Source organism: Bidens hawaiensis, unplaced genomic scaffold (genome assembly GCF_021521415.1).
Source record: "Bidens hawaiensis isolate Kalapana, Puna unplaced genomic scaffold, B.hawaiensis_p1.1 tig00026596_1, whole genome shotgun sequence".
NCBI classification, from domain to species: Eukaryota; Viridiplantae; Streptophyta; class Magnoliopsida; order Asterales; family Asteraceae; genus Bidens; species Bidens hawaiensis.
Window position 1 is genome coordinate 119,764 of NW_027494270.1, and position 5,260 is coordinate 125,023.

Below are 5,260 nucleotides of genomic sequence, written 5' to 3' on the forward strand. Positions count from 1 at the left end.
GTTCATAAAACAACCTAAAAGTTATAAACTGAATGTCAAAGAACATTTAGTTTATAAGTCAATAAAATCCATATATGGGTTAATGCAAACATCAAAATATGATGAAATATTTATACAATTATTTTCGTCAAAAACAAGTGGATTAATGTACCTACCTCAAGACGAGTGGGAGCAACTAAAAACAAACTTGTCCTTATATAGATGACATTCTTCTGACAAGTATATGTTACATGAGTCAAAGCATTTTCACACATACTTTGATATTATAGATCTAAGAGATATTCCTTACACATGTAATAAACAGTATTGCTCTACTTTAGAGGATAACAGGAACACATAGATTATATCATTATGCTTCATTAAGTAGAAGCCTTATGTAGGTTCAAGTCTATACTTGTTCAGATATTACTCAAAATTGTAACACACTAGATATGCTTAGATTAATGTGAAACATATTAAAATATCTTTAAAAGAAACGAAAAACTATAATTTAAAAGAAGAAGTGAGAATTCAAACCGGTAGATTACTCTAAACTTTGTCATATTCAAAGATAAGAAAATGTAATTTTCGGGATATATTCTTATGTCAGTAGATAAATCTATCTCATGGAGGAGTCATAATGAACTGATAACAACAACCTAAGTCATAATAACATAATATGTTGATTAATTACAACGTTGTTGTCAATAAATGTTGTTGAATATTTATTAGCGGACTCATAAGTTTTATTAAATTCCAAATAACTTATATATTGAAGACTAATTGTGATAACGTCAGCTACCATGTTTTCTCAAACAGTAACAGCTTGATAGGTGATGCATTAAATTTTGATATGAAATTAATTATTCGTTTATGAACGAATTGAGGAATCTAAATTTTTATATCGAATACATTCATAATATGCTTAAGGATCCTATAACTAAAGGTCTATTACCCATAAGTATTATGAAAGCGCTTATAATCATGAGGGGTTTATTAATGACCACGTACAACTGCATATCGTACTATGAATGATTAACTATTAAATTTCTTCATCAGTTTTGATTTTGTACGTCTCTTAATATGTTCTGCGTGCATAATGACATATAGACGAATTAAATATACAAATCAAACGTTCTGAACGGCTTACTTGAAAATTTTGATCATAACTACTTAGGTTTTAAATAAGGGCTGCAGTATGATTAATGGGGATCATGAGCTGATGTTCAATTCAATGACTGTATTTCTCTGCTCCAGTTTGAGTTTAAAACTAAAATAAGTGTTAACTCCTGATCAGGCTTATCTAATACTCATAATAAATGATTACTCGGCCAAGTGGGAGAATGTAAGAATGATATATAATAATATATATTTATATATGGCCATTATAATCATTTATATTATAATAGATCAAAATATTAAATATACCTTATTATATATTAGTTTGGTAATTGTTGATGGGTCATATTACCTATAATTAACTAATAAAGGGTTTCTCCTTGGGTGCATATAAAGAGAGATAGATATTAACATCATAACCTAATCATACACACATAACAATTTGTGTGCCTCCTCTCTCTTCTAAATTGGGTTCCTCTCAAGAACCCTAACCATCCTTAACTATACATCCTAAAGGGGAACTCGATCAATCTGCCAACTATGTCGACTACATCATACTCTGCTGTGATTACTATTCTCCGTGCTGTAACAGGTTTATAGGTTTAATATATTTGTCATGTTTTGTATTACTTACATGAAGAACTGATAAACATAACATAATAATATACAACAATATCCACATGGAGACAACATTCCTCATAGTTAAAGTAACGCAAAGCATCTTTTCGTTAGAGAAAATAAAAGGTGCTAAAAAGTATCCACATGGAGACAATTTTCAATCCTGTTGAAACAATTTCATTCTCAAGCTTTATTCTTTATTAGTTATTACACTGAAACCCATTAAAGTGTGAAGTATTCAAGATTTTAAAACTGTTTCTCTAGTTATCTTTAACCACACTACATCCAAATCAAACTTGTAACTAAAATGCATATTATCATCCTGTTGTCCCACACAGCGGGGCCAAAGTGCATGCCCTCCGGTGATGCTCCTCCTCGTTTACTACCTCTCTCCGCCTGAAAACCCTTGCGCATTCTGGTAACTCACCAAGATCCGCAAATAAGGACTCGTCTTCATCTCGAATCGAAAATACCAAAGCCATATCTGCATCACAAACTATGTCTCCAGCAAGCAAAGGACTTTCTAGCATGGTTTCCGTTTCTAAACCCGAAAACCACCCAAATTGATCCGTGGTTGTCACAACCGGAAGGTTTGTGAGCTCCGGTTCGGGTATGGATTCCTTGCTTAAGTGTGGGGAACCCGAATCTTCCTCTTGGTCATCGGTGTTGGAAATTTCTTCTTGGGGGGTGGTGGGATTAGAGGCTGCTGGAGGTGATAAGGTGGAGATCTTGTGGTGATTTTGATTATTGTTTCTTGATGCCGGCCAAGAATGGTTGTGATCACATGAGTATGTCACAATCACCATTGTGGGATCCGCTCGGTTCCTCTCGACTTGTTTTCTTGCTGGACATCCTTTTGAACTACTGCATCTATAATAACCTCTGCCAAAATAATCATAATATTAATAACTGGGGCTTTTTGGTTTCTTTATCCTTGTTTGTCTTCATGTCTTGCTAGCTACTAGCAACTTAAAAACATTAATGAATTTGTACATACGAACTTACTAGATAAATTTGTGTGTGTTAAGGTAACTTACCGAGGATAAGGTGAGCCTTTGATAGGTTTCTGGCCGTACTTTCTCCATGTCCAAGAATCAGAAGGTGGAGCATTTACTTCACTCTTAAGCCGAGATCCTTCAATTTCTGTTACTGGGACCGAGATGACTCGTTTTTGTAACGAACGTTTACTATATAGCAAATCAAAACAACATATGTTAGTAATATCAACAGTTGTGGAATTTGTTTTTGACTATGTCATGGAAATTTTATGTAATGTGTGTTTTACACCAAATTTAGACTAACCTTTTATGGGATGAAGTGGAAGTGTCCTTGGTGTCATTAAACACTCCAGAAAATGGCGAATCCTCGCTATTTTCTGGCGAGTATTCATGATCTACCGCGAGAGAAGAACTGAATCTACGACGTTCCATGATCTGCTTCCCCGACAACTGGCGCTTTGAATTCGTATGGGATCTTGGGACGCGTTCTAGATATCTACCCTTGTGCGTGTGCCGATATTTATGCATAGCTAGCGTGTTGGTGCAAATGAAAGAATGAGTGAAGTTGTGTGTGTGTGAGAAGAAGAAAAATGGATGAAGATGAACAAATGAGTTGTGGTCCAAATAACACTTATGGGCCCAAATGTCGACAGATGAGCAATTGGATATTTTATATGGTGGACGTGCAAGAAGGTGTGGAAAATAAATCCAAACTCCAAACAACAAGGGGTTGTTGCTTATTTCAATATTATTAAGATATTATAATGATAATAATGTATTGAATGGGACATCATAAGTTGGCTATATTAAATTCATCCATCTCTCTGACTTTGGCATATCCTTTCTCTTTCTTACCTACGTTTGTTTAATATACTGTATTTTTCTATCTGCCACTTGTGGATATTTTGAATACTAAATCTTCTTTTGAATGTCTAGCAGGATCCTTGATCATACTACATTTTGAGGTACATAATATCTCGTAGTACTTCTATTTGGCATATCAATTTATAGGCATTAAGTATTAACGATGGACTTATCGGATAAAATTTATTCGGGTATCTATCAGTAATACTCTGTCGGAAAACATGATGTGAGTAAAGGTATTAGTTATTACCGACGAATTAAGGTATTATAAGACAAACTAATACCAACGGAGTTCGTAATATATAAATTTGCTGGCACTTCCCATGTCAATTTTACTCTGAAACGAAATATATTGCACAAAGGATCACAATAAGCAATTTTCGTTGGCGATGTTTTTTTCTACTAAAAACAAATAAATAAACTGTGCTCGATTTCCTGTAAATGTAAATTTGATGTTCCAAATAACAAAAAGAGTAAAGTGTCATTTTCGTCCTTCTAGTTTGGCTAATAATGTGAATTTAGTCCAAAAAGTTTATTTTTTGCATATGGATCCTTCACGTTTCCCAGTTCCTGCCAATTACATCCAAATCATTAACCCCGTTAAATTTTATCGTTAAGTCAGGGGTAGACATGTCTTTTCACTATTTCTTTATTATAATACTTATTTCAGTTAACTGCGGTTTTCGTCCCCCTGGTTTGTCCAAATCTGCAGTTTTAGTCCAATAGTTTCAAATTTGCAATTTTCTTCCCTATGGTTTTATTTCACTTGCAATTAAACCCGAATTCCATAATCTCGTTAAGTCTGGTCGTTAAACCCATCAGTGTGCCCTTCACGTGAGGGGCATTTTTGTTCCGTCTTTTTTTCCCTTTTTCCCAAATACACCTAGCCCCTCACGTGAGGGGGTTGCGAATTAGGACTGAGGTTTATTGGGAAGAAAAACGACAAAACTGATCGTAACATGAGGGGCAAGCAAATGGGTTAACGACCAGACTTAATGAGATTAGGGAATTCGGGTTTAATTGCAAGTGAAATAACACCATAGGGAAGAAAAGTGAAAATTTGAAAATACTTGACTAAAACTGTAGATCTGTACAAACCAGATGGACGAAAACCGCAGTTCACTGAAATAAGTATTATAATAAAGAAATAGTGAAAAGACATGCTTACCCCTGACTTAACGATAAAATTTAACGGGGTTATTGATTTGGATGTAATTGGCAGAAACTGTGAAACGTGGAGGGTCCATATGCAAAAAATAAACTTTTTGAACTAAAATCGCATTTTTTACCAAACCACAAGGACGAAAATGGCACTTTACTCTAACAAAAATAAAGCAAAGCAACGAAGTTAAAAATAATCTTATTACAAAATAGTACGTTTCTTAGTTACAAAATACATTATGAACAATTTAGCAAAGTAGAGGTAGGAACGGGATGTGGTGAAGATCTTGATTGTCAGCCAGCACTTTTCTACCATGGCCGTTGAGCAGTTCTAGGGACTCATTTGTGTCGTAGCACGCACTGCACATGCATCACCGAGTCTCGTGCATCAAGATGTCTCCCGGCCAGTTGTAGCTTCTGTTTCCTCATGTTCCATCCACATCGCCACCAGTTGTTGTAAGATGATTAGCTACAATCATAAGCAAATAACTATGCTGGGAACTGCCGTTAATATAAGACCC

General features: G+C 34.8%; 1 pseudogene across 1 annotated transcript; it reads right to left on the bottom strand.

Moving 5' to 3' along the window:
- Positions 1–1,939: 1,939 nt before the first annotated feature.
- On the bottom strand, positions 1,940–3,460 carry LOC143573605 (putative WRKY transcription factor 65; annotated as a pseudogene). Its single transcript, XR_013142458.1, has 3 exons — positions 3,019–3,460; positions 2,754–2,903; positions 1,940–2,598 (listed from the first exon to the last, which is right to left on the bottom strand). The product of XR_013142458.1 is annotated as a putative WRKY transcription factor 65 (transcript).
- Positions 3,461–5,260: the final 1,800 nt, after the last annotated feature.